This window comes from Somniosus microcephalus, unplaced genomic scaffold (genome assembly GCF_052327205.1).
Source record: "Somniosus microcephalus isolate GS21.2 unplaced genomic scaffold, FLI_Smic_1.0 unresolved_chr4, whole genome shotgun sequence".
Taxonomy (NCBI): Eukaryota; Metazoa; Chordata; class Chondrichthyes; order Squaliformes; family Somniosidae; genus Somniosus; species Somniosus microcephalus.
The window spans coordinates 10,586,343-10,604,893 of NW_028225182.1; the positions used below are offsets into that span (position 1 = coordinate 10,586,343).

An 18,551-nucleotide genomic window follows, 5' to 3' on the forward strand; every position below is an offset into this window, starting at 1 on the left:
ACTGGTAAGGGCATCAATGGATATGGCAATAGGGCCGGTGAATGGAATTGAGGCAGGAGATCAGCCATGATCTCATAGAATCCCCTACACTTGCTTAAAAATCTGTTCCATTACCTCTTTTTTCCAGTTCTGACGAAAGGTTATCGACCTGAAACGTTAACTCTGTTTCTCTCTTCGCAGAAGCTGCCTGACCTGCTGAGTACCTCCAGCATTTTCTGTTTCAATTCAGATTTCCAGCATCTGCAGTATTTTCTCTGTTCGCATTTCTTTCATTGCGCAAAACAAGGTTATCGCTCAATTAATGGGCCAGAAATTCGTGAGCAAATGCGTGAGTACGGTCGGGGTACTCACGCATCTGGCCGTTGGAAATGCCAGCGTTCAGCATGCACAGCGCATGCGGGGAACGCCGGCATTTCCAGTGCTCAGAACGAAGGGGTTCATAGGCACAGCGCGTGCGACTGCACAGGCAGCGCTTGCGCAGTGAATTTCGTAGATTTCATTCATGGATTCAGTGAGGGTAAGTCCTTACAAGTTGCACTTGAAAAAAGCAGGTGTAATGTTGTTCCAAGGCTGCGGAGGAAGATATATTTTATCGTGGAGCTTCTGAAAGGCAATATTTTTGTTTGGGAAAGGGAGGGAAGTTATTTTAAGAAATTTTAAGTAAGTTTTAAAGTTAAATTTTTTTTTTTTAAACGGGTTTTCAGAACGGTAGGTAGAAGGAGCAATTGTGGCTGTGTGAATGGAATGTGAAAATGAGTGTTCTAAAATGAGTAATGTAACATTTCCAGCACTTTTAAGAAAGAAACTTTTCATCAGTAATAAGTAATTCTGTATGTATGTCCGCATATATTCCTTTACATATATGTATGTATGTTTTATATTCCTTTACTTATGTGTATGAATGTATGTTTTTAATTATGATTTTCCAATCAGTTACTTTCTCTGAAAGTCATAATTAAATAATACATTCATACACATAAGTAAAGGAATATATACGTAACACGCAAAGGAATATATACAGACATACATACTTTCAGAAGCTCCACGATAAGAAATATCTTCCTCCGCAGCCTCTGGAGCAACTGTACCCATGCTTTTTTCATGTGTAAGTTGTAAGCACTTGACCTCACTGAAAGCATGAATGAAAGCGACGAATTTTACTGCGCACGCGTTCTTCCTCTGAACCCCTTCGTTCAGAGGACAGGAAATGCCGGTTTTCCCTGCATGCGCTGTGCATGCTGAAAACCGGCATTTCCTCCGGCCAGACACGTAAGTACCCCGACCGTACTCGCGCATTTGGAAGGGAATTACTGGGCCAACATTTTACATGTGAATAAAATGAAAAATTTAACAATTGCACGATTTGCCCCCTCGCATCTGCGACTGAGGGTCCAAGGAGGTGCATTGCGCAAGAGGTCATCGTCGTACGTATCCTCACACTGTTCCCTTTCGGGAACTGTATGAAGTGGTGGAAGGATTTATGGCCGTGATTAACGCTCATTCCGTGACCGTAACCATCTTTGAACCAGCCATTAGGGTGGTTAGTCCTGTGGCGTGAGGGTTTTACAGGCTCCCACAACCCATCTGAGGGCGGGGGGGACCCACACCCACGGACGCAAGTATCCCGCTGGAAGTCCACCCAGAATTTATAGTTGGAGCTCCGACTCCACTTGCTGGGACTGTTTGGAGTGGGGTTCGAAACCCTACTCCTTCTGGCCCAGCGGCGGGGATGCTTACTGCTACGCAAAAGGCCCACTCCACACAAAAGGTGACACCCATACGTTTCCTGCGCCTTTTCCCTCCCCGTGACTGGAGCCCTATGCTGCCACTTGAAAGACCAAGCTATCATCTGCCCTTTTTGCGGCGCCTTTGACTTCTCATTACCAATGATGAGCAGGCGCTGCGCCTCCACCTCCTTGAGGAGATTGCTGAGGTCATCGTCAGTTCAATTGTGAGTTATTTTAATGCCATGAATTGTGCTCTTTCCAGCCATTTCACGTTGCACATTAGATTGGGCCTTTGGCATAGCGGTAGGATCCCCGCCGCTCGTGCCAGATCATGGATCGGGGTTTCAAACCCTGCTCCCGACAGTCCTGGCAAGTAGAGTCGGAACTCCAGCTCTAAATTTTGGGTTGACATCCAGTGGGATATTTGTGTCCGTGGGTGTGGGTGTGGGTGGCCCCCCCTCCTTGTATAGCTTGTGAGAGCCTGTAAAACCCTCCTGCCATAGGACTAACTGCCCTAATGGCTGGTTCAAAAATGGTTACTGCCACAGAATGAGCGTTAATCATGGCCATAAATCCTTCCACCACTTCATACAGTTCCCCAAAGGGAACAGTGTGAAGACACGTATGATGACGACTTTGCTAAATAAATAAATGGAATTAAAAAAATTCTTTTAGGTCTTTAAATTGCTTTAATTCTGTTTAAAACTACTTCAGATTCTTCAAAATAATGTAAACATTTTTAAAAGTTTATAAAAGTTACCAAAATCTTCAAAAAACTTCCAAAAACCTATTTAAACTGCTGCTTTGCATGTAAAAATGCTTAGCAGCTTGGCAGAAACATTGGGGGCGTGTCCTGTGAAACTGAGACCTCAAGGGGCGTGTCTCAGTTGCACTGCGCGCTCCAGGCTTCGCGCTGGCTGCACTCCTGGGCGGCGTGACGTCATACGCTGCCCGGGATTCTTCTTTTTGAAACACGAATTCCAGGCGTCCCTGGAGGTGATCGGCAGGAGCGTCGGGTAAGTGCATATAAGGGGCTTGCACGCGCGGCAAGCCCCGTTCACGAATTTCTGGCCCAATGACGCTTTGAAAGCAACATAAAAGTTTAACAAAATAAATACCGCCCAACGTGGGGCTCGAAACCACGACCCTGACATTAAGAGTCTCATGCTCGACCGACTGAGCTAGCCGGGCCCGTTGTAACTGTATTTCTTTGTCGCTGATTGCAGTCAGGTACCTGGTGGCTCCGGCCCGGTCACAACAGCATGTCTGAGCCGCGTTTCTGCAAATTACAAAGCAAGTTCTCCAGAAGCCAAAGGCGTATAAGGAACTCAAGCAGCATAATCCCTTTCATTAACCACAGGGGTTCAGGCAATTTTCTGATCGCAAAGCGCTTTCGTCCTTGTCAATATCTCTTGGCTATTTCCCGGAGATTCCGGTTCTGTCTTTCTCTCTGGCTCTGTTTATTGTGTCTGTGGCCACCTGCGGGTTGATTTTGAAGGAATACCTGTGTTTGTGTCTGCTTGTTACGTTAAACAAATGAGGGCATCAGGCGCTTCTGTGCATGACACTGAGGAATCAGGAGAAGGCAGGAGGAATGAAAAAGTGTTTGTGGAACGTTTACATTGTAGAACCTCGTGGCGCAACGGTAGCGCGTCTGACTCCAAATCTGAAGGCTTCGTGTTCAAACACGTCGAGGTCACTGTTCTTCCGGGTAATTCCAGAATTGTTGTTTTCTTTGCCGTTTCACAATAACCAGACACTTGCTCCAAAGACTGTCTCACTCTTTCCCAGGTGTCAGGGAGAGAAGCGCCACAATTCCTCATTTATTTAATGTGACAAGACACATCACAGGTATTCGCTCAAAATCACCCTGCAGGTGCTCACACGGAATAAACAGAGCCAGAGAGACAGGCAGAATCGGGAAACACCGGCAAATAGACGAGAGATATTGGCCCAGTAATTCGGGTCGGGGGCTTGCCGCGCGTGCAAGTCCCGGATCTGCACTTACCCGACGCGCTGACATTTCAGCTCCAGGGACGCCTGGAATTCCTGTTTGAAAGAGAAGAATCCCGGGCAGCGTCTGACGTCACGCCGCCCAGGAGTGCAGCCAGCGCGAAGCCTGGAGCGCGCTGTGCAAGTGAGATACGCCCCTTAAGGTCTCATTGTATAGGACACGCCCCCAATCTCTCCAAGCAGCTGCAGAGGACTTTGTAGTTACACAGCTGCAGGGAAAGTAAGGTATCTGCTATTTTATGAATGTTTTGTGAACTTTTATTAAATTTTAAAAACGTTTAAATGATTTTGATGACTCTTAGAAAGTTTTAAAGAGAATTGAAGCTATTTAAGCATTTTTTAAAGCCTTGAAAACATTCTATTAATTCTTTTCAGTTAATTAGCAAAGTGAAATGGCTGGAATTCGCACATTTCACGTGATTAAAAGAACTCAGAACTTCACTGATGATGACCTCAGCAATCTCCTCAACGAGGTGGAGGCGAGGCACCTGCGCATCATGGGGAATGAGCAGTCGAGAGCTCCACGAAAATGTCAGATGGCAGCGTGGTCGGAAGTTGCACAAGCTGTCAGCGCGACCTCCACCATTCCACGTACAGCGGAACAATGCCGCAAGAAATTCAGTGACTTACTCCGATCTGTCAGGGTTTGTACAGTTATTACTAAAGTGTACTGTAACATTGCTTAGAATTTAAGTTAGCTAGATTTATAAAGGCTTTCTCAATGCATTTACTGCAGTCAATTTACTTCTTGGTAAAATCACCTGAGGTAGCGATAAAACTTTATGGCTTTGGGGCCAGCTCAGGGATACCTACTGTTCTCTTATCTTGATTCCATTGCTTGGAGCTGTAAGACTTCAATCAAAGATGTAAAGAAACACCCAACCCAGTCTTCAAAGCCTTCGCTGTCCATGTCAGAAATACAGCTGTGTGATTCTCTTATTTCTGCTGCAATTTCAGAGTAAAAGTGCTCACAACTCCAGGGAACGCACACTCACAGGCGGTGGTGTTGCCATGCTGAGGGTTTTGACCGAACATGAGGAACGGGTCCAGCAGATGTACGAATTTGCTAGCAATCGCCCCGCGGATGCATCTGAAACAGACATTGCTGACCCTCAATGTGAGTTGGCCTGGGCAGCTATATGTTAAATAAGGTTAGGTGTGTGCTGAATATCTGTGATGTGGCACATCGTGCTTTACCTTAGCAAATGTTTTCTGCCTCCTTCCCACAGCTGGACAGAGTACCTCTCACACACGGGATGAGCAGTGCGTGGAGTCAGCGGCCACAGAGGGCATTGGGGAAGGTTTTTCTGATGCAATGGCAGCAATTACTGAAGAGGCTGAGGTGGTTGAGGAACAGGAGCAACCTGTCCTATGTCAGCAAGTGCAGCAGGAGTGTATAGACCCTTTGTCGCTGGCCACTATCTCACCATCTCCTGGCCCTTGTGGCTCTGTGCTAGACACTGATGACGGTAGCTCCACAGGCAGACACCATATGGACAATTCAGTGCAGGTGGGAGTAGCAGAAGTACAGCAGCACCTACAAGATGAGCAGCAAGATATTGCAGGTTTCAGGCAATTGCTGAGCTCTCTCACTGAGAAGGAAGTAGACGCTAGAGACTATCAGGCAGGGAATGGAGAATATTGTCATTACACTAAATCAGATATCATCGCAGTTAGGGGTGCTTAATGATAATTCTCTTAATCAGATATCATCGCAGCTGGTGATGCTTAATGAAACTATGATTGTACTACTTAATTCGCTTGTATCTATCACTACTGGCATAACGCTGACTCCAGCACAAATGCCCTCCCCAGGTCACAGTGCAGAGCCACTTTGGTCCCAGGAGCCAGCAGCTGCGCCAGTCATGATGCAGGACAGCATAGAATTGCCTCAGCAACAACCCTTTTCTCAAGCCGCTGCTGAAGAGCAGGAACAATCTGACAGGGCCCTTGCAAATAGATCTGGAGGGCTCCAGTCACGGGTAGTGAAAAGGCGCAGGAAGCGTTAGAGTGTCACCGTCAGCTCACTCCACCACCTTCAACCCTCAGTCACACAGGCCAGTTGGCAAATCGTTAAATTGTTATATTTTTCACTTTATTTAAATGTTAAATGTTTTCTTACATATTTAAATTCAAGTGTTTATTTATGAAGGAAAGGATAGGTAACCTTATCGTTTCAGCAGTACACCCAGTAATCAATGTATAAAGAATTTAAACTTTTATTTAAATTCAAAAACTTTTACAACAAATGTTACAAAATTGTAAAATAGCTAGTTTGCGCTTTGAATGTCTGTATTGCAGTAAGAAAGTAAAAATTACTGTAAAATGTTTACATTTTCTTTTCTAACAGTCACCATTTTGCACATGTTTCAAAACGTTAAAAGAGGTAGTTAGCATCTTAATTTTTTTAATTTCACTAAGAATCAAACACAAATTAGTTAAACATGTTTACAAAGTGATTTCAAAACTGTTAACGTTAACATTTTTAAATTGCATAAAATAGGTCATTAACATCCTTGAACGAAGAAAGAAAGACAAGTAAAGACGAACTCTTTCCAATAACACTTCCTCACTGTTCCTGTCCATAAATTTTTTTAAAGTTCATAACTGTTACTTGAAATTTACAAGTTATTCACTTTAAACATTGAAACTGAATCTGAAAAGTGTTTGATTATGCAATAAAAGGTAACTGTTTCACTTCAATATGTGTCTGCTTCTGTCTTTGCCTTGCGGGGGGGAGGGGTAGGTACAGGGCGTAACTACCGCGTGAAGGTGTTGGCTACCAGCAGTTCGCGAGCAGCCTTAGATTCGGCGGCACTTGGCTCCTCCCCATGAGGCCTGGCAACATGTACAATGCCATCGTCTTCATCCTCCACTTCAACAGGCAGCTGTTCCTCATTGTTAAGGGTCAGTCCTTCCTGCAGGTCAAGGTTGTGCAAAGCACAACAGGCCAGCACAATCCTTGCCACTTTCTGGTGAGAGTACTGCAAGGTCCCCACTGACCTATCCAGGCACCGGAAGCGTGATTTCAGAACTCCTATTGTCCTCTCCACCACTTGACGTGTAGACACATGTGCATGGTTGTATCTCTCCTGAGGCTCATTAATGGTATTGCGGTAGGGGGTCATCAGCCATGGTTTTAGCGGGTAGCCCTTGTCGCCCAATATCCATGCGGATCCTGTAGGCAATTTGCTGAGAGAATCATACAATTTAGAGTTACGGAGGACGAAGGAGTCATGATTACTCCCCCGATGCCCTGAATTAACGTTTAGGATCCTCAGGTGCGCATCACATAATATCATTACATGCAATGAATGATACCCCTTCCTGTTAATGAATGTCACAGGTGCATCCTTGGGTGCCTTCAATGCAATATGTGTTCCATCGACAGCCCCAATCACTTTGGGGAATCCAGCAATGCGATGAAATGCTAAGGCCATCTCCTTCTGATGACGAGCGGACAAGTCATACATAATGAAATCAGAAATCCTACGGCAAATGGCTGCTGTGAACTGGTGAATGCAGACCCTCGCAGCATTCTTAGAGATGTTGATTATGTCACCGGTGCCTGCTTGAAATGATCCACTTGCAAAGAAGTTCAATGCTGTGGTTACCTTCATGTTCACTGACAAGGCAGTACGGGTCTTTGAGCGTGGTTCCAAGTCTGCCTTCAACATGTCACATAGTCGTCCAATTGCCTCTTTACTGAAGCGCAGCCGCCTGATACACAACTCCTCGGACAGCATTTCAAATGATCGCCTCTCCCTGTAAACTCTGTGGGGTGGGTAGTTGTTCCTTCTGATCAGGAGAGGTTCATGGTTCCTAAATCTTCTAGGTTGCTCCCTGGCATTCCTATTTCTTTGAAGCAAATACACAAATAGCATCACGGCAAAATGTTTACACCAGGGCATGTTCCTCGCTGACAGGACTACTCCTCACACAGACGTACCTGTACGGAGTAAATGGAAATAGTTGTTACACTTATTTTAATAAACTGAGTGCCTTTTACATCAACTCGGCCTATGACAGGAAGCATGCTTTAACGGCTTGCAAACACATCCTTCCCGCCTGATAAATATCACAGGCCTACATATTTTTCTAAATTGCATACATAAATACATTCATCCATGTACTGAAAGGAATACATACATAAATGCACATCCTAAATGGAAAATATAAATACATACATACAATCATACATACATACTTACTAAATATTACTGATGACAATAACATTTTGTAAGCATTTTATTATTATTAAAACATTAAATTTCACATTTTATAAAAATAAATTCAATGAGGCCTTGGCCACAGCCACAGTTGCTCCTTCTAACTACAGTTCTGAAAACCCGTTTTAAACAAAAATAAATTTTTAAACTTACCTCAGCCTTTCTTAAAATTACTTTCCTCCCTTTCCCAAACAGAAATTGAAGACTTTCAGAAGCTCCACGATGACAGACTTCTTCCTCCGCAGCTTCTCGATAGCTTTACTCCTGCTTTTTTCATGTGTAAGTTGTCAGGACTTACCCTCACTTAATCCATGAATGAAATCGACGAAGTTCACTGCGCACGCGCTGCCTGTGCAGTCGCACGCGCTGTGCCTCTGAACCCCTTCGTTCAGAGGACTGGAAATGACGGTTTTCCCCGCATGCGCTGTGCATGCTGAACACGAGCAGTTCCTCCGGCCAGACGCATGAGTACCCCGACCGTACTCACGCGTTCAGAGACGAATTACTGGGCCATTGACAAGGTGAGAAAGCGCTTTGCGATTAGAAAATTGCCTGAATCCCTGTGGTTAAGGAAAGGGCTTTTGATGCTTGATTTCCTTACACACCTTGGAATTCAGGTGAACCTGGTTCATGGTTTGCAGAACAATTTAAACCCCTGCGTTAAACCAGAGGGAAGGAAATTCGGCAGTTTAATGAGTTTGAAAGGAACATTTTTGACTTGTGCATTTCGGTCAGAGAAATGCCAGTGAAAGGAAATCATTGCAGAAAGAGCGATTCTGTAGTGTCCCTTCTGTCTGAACAGTGCTTTCTCGATGCTTAATTAAGCAGAGGTTTCCGTAGTGTAGCGGTTATCACATTCGCCTTACACGCGAAATGTCCCCAATTCGAGCCCGGGCGGGAACGTTATTTTTATGTGAAATAAATTTAACAGGTTTCTTGTGTCAGAAGCAACGAATAATTTAAAGCAGACTCCTAAAATACGCAGTGCGTAAATTCTGATAGGGTATAAATCTTCGTCAATGAATAAACTTTCACACATTATTAAAGTTAAATTACTCATCTTTCGACTGTCCCTTACTGTGAGCATTTCTTTCATTCTGCAAAACCACGCTTTCGGTTAATGAATGTTGATTAAAACAATTAAACCACTAAACTACCAGAACACACATTAAAGAGTTGATCACAATTGCTGATATTTCTTATCTTTTTTCTGGTGTTTTTTCAGCACTTGGTCCTTTTCAGCTCCTGACTGCGGATATTCCTCTGATTAAACGTGAACAAACTGAAATATCTCGCAGCCCCGGCCTCGGTTAATACCAACAGATCTAACCCGCATTTCAAGCCCGAAAACAAACTCATTAATTATTCGCTTTTCCCCAGCTCCAGAGCTCAGATTGTTACTGCCCATCCCTGACAGCTGCAAGATACCAGGGACTCCCCATACACCGAACACAAGCTCAGGAAAACCCCGGGGGAGATGATATCCCGGTCACTGAACCTTCAACAGCATCGAACAAGCACCCGGACGGAAACGTTTATCATCCGGAAGTGATGAGATGCAGAAGTTAATGAAACAATCAGGATGGCCGAGCGGTCTAAGCCGTCTGCGTTCAGATCGCAGTCTCCTCTATGGAGACGAGGGTTCGAATCCCACTTCTGACAGACTTTGCTTTAAATTACCAAGCGGAACTCATTTATTTTCACACCACTGTCAAGCACTTTGGGACATCCCTTAAAAGTGGGATTCAGCAGTTCACCTGCTCCATTCACATAGAAACATAGAAGATAGGAGCAGGAGTAGGCCATTCGGCCCCTCGAGCCTGCTCCGGCATTTAATGAGATCATGGCTGATCATCCACATTCAGTACCCTGTCCCTGCTTTCTCCCCATATCCCTTTATCTCTTTAGCCTTAAGAAATATATCTAACTCCTTCTTGAATATATTTAATGAATTGGCCTCAACTGCCTTCTGTGGTACAGAATTCAACAGGTTCACCACTCTCTGGGTGAAGAAATTCCTTCTCATCTCAGCCCTAAGTGGCTTACCCCTTATCCTTAGACTGTGACCGCTGGTTCTGGATTCCCGCACCATCGGGATCATTCTTTCTGCATCTAGTGTGTCTAGTCCTGTTAGAATTTTGTAAGTTTCAATGACATCCCCTCTCGTTCTTCTAAACTCTAGCGAATATAAGCCTAATCATCTCAATCTGTCTTCATACGTCATTCCTGCCATCCCATGTATCAGTCTGGTGAATCTTCGCTGCACTCCCTCCATGGCAAGAACATCCTTCCTCAGCTAAGGTGACCAAAGCTGCACACAATACTCAAGGTATGGTCTCACCAAGCCCTTGTACAACTGCAGCAAGACATCCTTGCTCCTGTACTCGAAACCTCTCACTATAAAGGCCAACATTTGCCTTCTTAACCACCTGCTGCACCTGCATGCTTACCTTCAGCGATTGGTGCACACGGACACCCAGGTGTCATTGCAGTTCCCCTTTTCCCAATCTATTGACATTCTGATAATAAGCTGACTTCCTGTTTTTGCTACCAAAGTTGATAACCTCACATTTATCCACATTATACTGCATCTGCCATGCTTCTGCTAAATCACCTAACCTGTCCATATCATACTGGAGTTACTCTGTATCCTCATCACAGCACACATGCCCACCCAGCTTTGTGTCGTCTGCAAACTTGGAGTTATTACATCTAGTTCAACCTGCTAGATCATTAATATATATTGTGAGTAGCTGGAGTCCTAGGACTTATCCCTGCCCCACCCCACTAGTAACTGCCTGCCACTTGGAAAAAGACCCGTTTAGACATACTCTTTGCTTCCTGTCTGCAAACAGTTCTCTATCCAAGTCAGTACCTTACCCCCGATCCCATGTGCTTTAACTTTGCACGCCAATCTCTTATGTGGGACTTTATCGAAAGCCTTCTGAAAGTCCAAGTACACCACATCCACTGGTTCTCCCTTATCTATTCTACTAGTTACATCCTCAAAAAATTTTAACATTTCCATCTGACCTGGTACTGAAAGTGGAGACGGTTCCACAGTGTAGCAGTTATCACGTTTGCGGAATCATTTTGTTGGAACTTGCTCCTTCTGCTTGTCCGGGGGCGAGATTGCTCTCCTGTGTGAGGAAATAACAACTAAGAACAAAAGAATTAGGAGCTGGAGTAGCCCATATATTGTGTAAAATGAGATATGGGTAACAGTTAACAGTTAACATGCAAAGCACAAAACCTGCTGACAAGGGTGGTGCTGTTGCTGTTTGGCGAACCGACCTCTACCTAGCGGAAGCTGTACGCCAGCTCTCCAACACATCCTCCTACCTCCGCCTGGACCATGACCCCACTACCGAATATCAAGTCACCATTTGCAAGCTGTCACTGACCTCGTATGAGAAGGGATTGAGTCAACTAGGCCTGCAATCTCTTGAATTCGGAAGAATGAGAGGGGATCTCATTAAACATGCAAAATTATTACAGGGTTTGATCGGTTGGATGCTGGGAGAATGTTTCCCTTGGCTGGGGAGTCAAGAACCAGGGGCCACATCCTCAGGATAAAGGTTAGGCCATTCAGGACTGAGAGGAGAAGAAATTTCTTCACACAGAGGGTGGTGAATCTTTGGAATTCTCTACCCCAGAGGGCTGTGGAGGCTCAGTGATTGGGTATGTTCATAACAGAAGTCGGTATATTTCTGACTGGTAAGGGCATCAAGGGATATGGCGATAGGGCCGGTGAATGGAATTGAGGCTGGAGATCAGCCATGATCTCATAGAATCCCCTACACTTGCTTAAAAATCTGTTCCATTACCTCTTTTTTCCAGTTCTGACGAAAGGTTATCGACCTGAAACGTTAACTCAGTTTCTGTCTTCGCAGAAGCTGCCTGACCTGCTGAGTATCTCCAGCATTTTCTGTTTCAATTCAGATTTCCAGCATCTGCAGTATTTTCTCAGTTCGCATTTCTTTCATTGTACAAAACAAGGTTATCGCTCAATTAACGACGCTTTGAAAGCAACATAAAAGTTTAACAGAATAACTACCGCCCAACGTGGGGCTCCAACCCAGGACCCAGAGATTAGGAGTCTCATGCTCTACCGACTGAGCTAGCCGGTCCGGTTGGAAATGCATTTCGTTGTAGCTGATTGCAGTCAGGTACCTGGTGGCTCCGGCCCGGTCACAACAGCATGTCTGAGCCGCGTTTCTGCAAACTACGAAACAAGTTCTCCAGAAGCCCAAGGCGTATAAGGAACTCAAGCAGCAAAATCCCTTTCATTAGCCACAGGGGTTCCGGCAATTTTCTGATCGCAAAGCGCTTTAGTCCTTGTCAATATCTCTTGTCTATTTCCCGGAGATTCCCGATTCTGTCTTCTTCTCTGGCTCTGTTTATTGTGTCTGTGGCCACCTGCGGGTTGATTTTGAAGGAATACCTGTGTTTGTGTCTGCTTGTTACGTTAAACAAATGAGGGCATCAGGCGCTTCTGTGCATGACACTGAGGAATCAGGAGAAGGCAGGAGGAATGAAACAGTGTTTGTGGAACGTGTGTATATAAAAACAGCGCAGTTTAGATTGTAGGACCTCATGGCGCAACGGTAGCGTGTCTGACTCCAACTCAGAAGGCTGGGTGTTTAAATCACGTCGGGGTCACTGTTTTTCCGGGTAATTCCAGAACTATTGTTTTCTTTGCCGTTTCACAATAACCAGACACTTGCTCCAAAGACTGTGTCACTCTTTCCCCAGTGTCAGGGAAAGAAGGGCCACAATTCCTCATTTATTTAATATGACAAGACACAAGCACAGGTATTCGCTCAAAATCAACTTGCAGGTGGTCACACAGAATAAACAGAGCCGGAGAGAAAGGCAGAATCGGGAAACACCGGAAAATAGACGAGAGATATTGACAAGGTGAGAAAGCGCTTTGCGATCAGAAAATTACCTGAATCCCTGTGGTTAATGAAAGGGCTTTTGATGCTTGATTTCCTTACACACCTTTGAATTCAGGTGAACCTGGTTCATGGTTTGCAGAACAATTTAAACCCCTGGGTTAAACCAGAGGGAAGGAAATTCAGCAGTTTAATGAGTTTGAAAGGAACATTTTTGACTTGTGCAGTTCGGTCAGAGAAATGCCAGTGAAAGGAAATCATTGCAGACAGAGCGATTCTGTAGTGTCCCTTCTGTCTGAACAGTCCTTTCTTGATGCTCAATTACACGAAAGGTTCACGGTTCGAGTCCGCGCGGAAACATTATTTTTCCGTGAAATAAATTTAACAGGTTTCTTGTGTCAGAAGCAACAAACAATTTAAAGCAGACTCCTAAAATACACAGTGCGTAAATTCTGATAGGGTATAAATCTTCGTCAATGAATAAACTTTCACAAATTATTAAAGTTAAATTACTCAACTTTCGACTGTCCCTTACTGTGAGCATTTCTTTCAATCTGCAAAACAACGCTTTCGGTTAATGAATGATGATTAAAACAATTAAACCACTAAACTACGAGAACACACATTAAAGAGTTGATCACAATTGCTGATATTTCTTACTTTTTTCTGGTGTTTTTTCAGCTCTTGGTCCTTTTTAGCTCCTGACTGCGGATATTGCTCTGGTTAAACGTGAACAAACTGAAATATCTCGCAGCCCAAGCCTCGGTTAATACCAACAGATCTAAGCCGCATTTCAGGCCCGAAAACAAACCCATTACTTATTCGCTTTTCCCCAGCTCCAGAGCTCAGATTGTTACTGCCCATCCCTGGAGCTGCAAGATACCAGGGACTCGGGACAAACCTCCCCATACACCGAGCACAAGCTCAGGAAATCCCCGGGGGAGATGATATCCCGGTCACTGAACCTTCAGCAGCATTGAACAAGCACCCGGACGGAAACGTTCATCATCCGGAAGTGATGAGATGCAGAAATTAATGAAATAAGTTAGGATGGCCGAGCAGTCTCCTCTGGAGGCGAGAGTTCGAATCCCTCTTCTGATCAGGCTTTACTTTAAATTACCAAGCGGAACTCATTTATTTTCACACCATTGTCAAGCACTTTGGGACATCCCTTAAAAGTGGGATTCAGCAGTTCACCTGCTCCATTCACATCGAAACACAGAAGATAGGAGCAGGAGCAGGCCATTCGGCCCCTCGAGCCTGCTCCGCCATTTAATGAGATCATGGCTGATCATCCACATTCAGTACCCTGTCCCTGCTTTCTCCCCATATCCCTTTATCTCTTTAGCCTTAAGAAATATATCTAACTCCTTCTTCAATATATTTAATGAATTGGCCTCAACTGCCTTCTGTGGTACAGAATTCAACAGGTTCACCACTCTCTGGGTGAAGAAATTCCTCCTCATCTCAGCCCTAAGTGGCTTACCCCTTATCCTTAGACTGTGACCGCTGGTTCTGGATTCCCGCACCATCGGGATCATTCTTCCTGCATCTAGTGTGTCTAGTCCTGTTAGTATTTTGTATGTTTCAATGACATCCCCTCTCGTTCTTCTTAGCTCTAGCGAATATAAACCTAATCATCTCAATCTGTCTTCATACGTCATTCCTGCCATCCCATGTATCAGTCTGGTGAATCTTCGCTGCACTGCCTCCATGGCAAGAACATCCTTCCTCAGCTAAGGTGACCAAAGCTGCACACAATACTCAAGGTATGGTCTCACCAAGCCCTTGTACAACTGCAGCAAGACACCCTTGCTCCTGTACTCGAAACCTCTCACTATAAAGGCCAACATTTGCCTTCTTAACCACCTGCTGCACCTGCATGCTTACCTTCAGCGATTGGTGCACACGGACACCCAGGTGTCATTGCAGTTCCCCTTTTCCCAATCTATTGACATTCTGATAATAGCTGTCTTCCTGTTTTTGCTACCAAAGTTGGTAACCTCACATTTATCCACAATATACTGCATTTGCCATGCTTCTGCTAAATCACCTAACCTGTCCATATCATACTGGAGTTACTCTGTATCCTCATCACAGCACACATGCCCACCCAGCTTTGTGTCGTCTGCAAACTTGGAGTTATTACATCTAGTTCAACCTTCTAGATCATTAATATATATTGTGAGTAGCTGGAGTCCTAGCACTTGTCCCTGCCCCACCCCACTAGTAGCTGCCTGCCACTTGGAAAAAGACACGTTTAGACATACTCTTTGCTTCCTGTCTGCCAACCAGTTCTCTATCCAAGTCAGTACCTTACCCCCGATCCCATGTGCTTTAACTTTGCACGCCAATCTCTTATGTGGGACTTTATCGAAAGCCTTCTGAAAGTCCAAATACACCACATCCACTGGTTCTCCCTTATCTATTCTACTAGTTACACCCTCAAAAAATTTTAACATTTCCATCTGACCTGGTACTGAAAGTGGAGACGGTTCCACAGTGTAGCAGTTATCACGTTTGCGGAATCATTTTGTTGGAACTTGCTCCTTCTGCTTGTCCAGGGGCGAGATTGCTCTCCTGTGTGAGGAAATAACAACTAAGAACAAAAGAATTAGGAGCTGGAGTATACCATATATTGTGTAAAATGAGATATGGGTAACAGTTAACAGTTAACATGCAAAGCACAAAACCTGCTGTCAAGGGTGGTGCTGTTGCTGTTTGGTGAACCGAACTCTACCTAGCGGAAGCTGTACGCCAACTCTCCAACACCTCCTCCTACCTCCGCCTGGACCATGACCCCACTGCCAAATATCAAGTCACCATTTGCAAGACTGTCACTGGCCTCGTATGAGAAGAGATTGAGTAAACTAGGCCTGCAATCTCTTGAATTCGGAAGAATGAGAGGGGATCTCATTAAGCATGCAAAATTATTACAGGGTTTGATCGGTTGGATGCTGGGAGAATGTTTCCCTTGGCTGGGGTTTCTAGAACCAGCGGACACAGCCTCAGGATAAAGGTTAGGCCATTCAGGCCTGAGAGGAGAAGACATTTCTTCACACAGAGGGTGGTGAATTTTTGGAATTCTCTACCCATGAGGGCTGTGGAGGCTCAGTCATTGGGTATGTTCAAAACAGAAGTCGGTAGATTTCTGACTGGTAAGGGCATCAAGGGATATGGTGATAGGGCCGGTGAATGGAATTGAGGCAATAGATCAGCCATGATCTCATAGAATCCCCTACACTTTCTTAAAAATCTGTTCCATTACCTCTTTTTTCCAGTTCTGAAGAATGGTTATCGACCTGAAAAGTTACCTCTGTTTCTCTCTTCGCAGAAGCTGCCTGACCTGCTGAGTATCTCCAGCATTTTCTGCCCAATTCAGATTTCCAGCATCTGCAGTATTTCCTCAGTTCGCATTTCTTTCATTGTGCAAAACAAGGTTATCGCTCAATTAATGACGCTTTGAAAGCAGCATAAAAGTTAACGAAATAAATACCGCCCAACGTGGGGCTCGAACCCACGACCCTGAAATTAAGAGTCTCGTGCTCTACCGACTGAGCTAGCCGGTCCTGTTGAAGCTGTATTTCATTGTCGCTGATTGCAGTCAGGTACCTGGTGGCTCCGGCCCGGTCACAACAGCATGTTTGAGCCGCATTTCTGCAAACTATGAAACAAGTTCTCCAGAAGCCCAAGGCATATAAGGAACTCAAGCAGCAAAATCCCTTTAATTAACCACAGGGGTTCAGGCAATTTTCTGATCGCAAAGCACTTTATTCCTTGTCAATATCTCTTGTCTATTTCCCAGAGATTCCCGATTCTGTCTTTCTCTCTGGCTCTGTTTATTGTTTCTGTGGCCACCTGCGGGTTGATTTTGAAGGAATACCTGTGTTTGTGTCTGCTTGTTACGTTAAACAAATGAGTGCATCAGGCGCTTCTGTGCATGACACTGAGGAATCAGGAGAAGGCAGGAGGAATGAAACAGTGTTTGTGGAACGTGTGTATATAAAAACAGCGCGACTTATATTGTAGGACCTCATAGCGCAATGGTAGCGCGTCCGACGTCCAGATCTAGAAGGCTGTGTGTCCAAATCACGTCGGGGTCACTGTTCTTTCGGGTAATTCCAGAATTATTGTTTTCTTTGCCGTTTCACAATAACCAGACACTTGCTCCAAAGACTGTGTCACTCTTTCCCCATTATCAGGGAGAGAAGCGCCACAATTCCTCATTTATTTAATGTGACAAGACACAAGCACAGGTATTCGCTCAAAATCAACCTGCAGGTGGTCACACAGAATAAACAGAGCCAGAGAGACAGGCAGAATCGGGAATCACCGGCAAATAGACGAGAGATATTGACAAGGTGAGAAAGCACTTTGCTTCGCAGCACCACCTACTTTCTAAGTTCGAACTCTGTCTCACTGCGGGCGCAGTATGGGCTTTTTATTGTCATTTTCAATCCCCTTCTTCAACAGCGAAACACATTATAGCAGTGATTTTAATTTAGCACTGTGACATTTTTCGATGGCATCATAACGCATATTCAATAACGTATTCCTATCAGCGCTGCGAGATGGTTTCGATTCCCAGTTAGGGAAGAAATTTTGGAATCACCATTTTTTATTCATGAATGCGATGTAATTTTATTAAATTAATTACATGCATCTAATGTGAATAAATAAGAACTGCTTTAATCACCATTAATTAACCGGTAACTTTATTTTGCAGAATGAAAGACATGATATTATGGTTACTGAGGGACAGTCGAAACTTCGTTCATTTATTTTGCTCTTTGCATCTCCTGAACTGTTAACCCATATCTCATTTTACACATTGCATTTTAGGAGAATGGTTTAAAATGTTCATTGCTTGAGAGAGCAGCGATCTGGGGCAATATTTGTTAAATTTAATGGGACCGGCTATTTCACAGAATAAAAACCTATTTCTGACATGATGTTTCAGACCACACACTGACCCATCTTTGCTAGGCCCCAAGTGGATGATCTGACACTTGCCCGCGTTGAACTCCATTAATCACTGGTCAGGGGAGATTTAATAGAGGTGATCAAAATTTCACTGGCAGGAGTGTCAGCAGGTCTATGGGGGAAGAGCAGCGGAGTGGGACTGATTGGATAGCTCTTTCAAAGATGCAACATGAATTGCTCATTTTAACCTGCGATTGATAGATTTTAGTTAACCAACAGTATTAAGGGATCATTGAAGTCTGTGAGACACTTCATAATTGTTTCTATTATCATTAATCAACCCACAACATTTTGTTGCGCACTGCAGGAATTGCTAACATGTTTACCGGATGACAGTCAAACTTTAATAACTTTTTATAGAATCATAGAAAATTTCCTGAACTCCTGTGGTTAATGAAAGGGATTTTAATGGTTGAGTTCCTTATACACCTTGGAATTCTGGGAAACATGGTTCGTAGTTTGCAGAAACGTGGCTTAGATCTGCTGTTGTGAACCGAAGTAAAGCTGCAGAACCCTTGAATAATCTTTCACAATTCAACTGAAAGCAGCCGGAATGTGTAGCTTTGAGAGGGGCTGCCTGCACGGTCAGAGCTGGAAACGGGAGTGAGCGAGCGACACTGTAGTGCTTTGAGTGAGTGCAGAACTGTACAGAGAAACACAAATGTAGCAGGATTTTGTTACATTGCATTAGAAATGCGAAT

General features: G+C 44.4%; 4 non-coding genes across 4 annotated transcripts; 1 reads left to right on the plus strand and 3 right to left on the minus strand.

The window, feature by feature from the left end:
• Window positions 1-2,845: 2,845 nt before the first annotated feature.
• trnak-cuu (transfer RNA lysine (anticodon CUU)) lies at window positions 2,846-2,918 on the minus strand. The gene has a single exon. It is a non-coding gene; the product is annotated as a tRNA-Lys (tRNA).
• A 5,881-nt stretch (window positions 2,919-8,799) lies between these two features.
• On the plus strand, window positions 8,800-8,872 carry trnav-uac (transfer RNA valine (anticodon UAC)). Its single transcript has one exon. It is a non-coding gene; the product is annotated as a tRNA-Val (tRNA).
• Window positions 8,873-12,026: 3,154 nt separating this feature from the next.
• Window positions 12,027-12,099, minus strand: trnar-ccu (transfer RNA arginine (anticodon CCU)). The gene has a single exon. It is a non-coding gene; the product is annotated as a tRNA-Arg (tRNA).
• A 4,264-nt stretch (window positions 12,100-16,363) lies between these two features.
• trnak-cuu (transfer RNA lysine (anticodon CUU)) lies at window positions 16,364-16,436 on the minus strand. Its single transcript has one exon. It is a non-coding gene; the product is annotated as a tRNA-Lys (tRNA).
• Window positions 16,437-18,551: the final 2,115 nt, after the last annotated feature.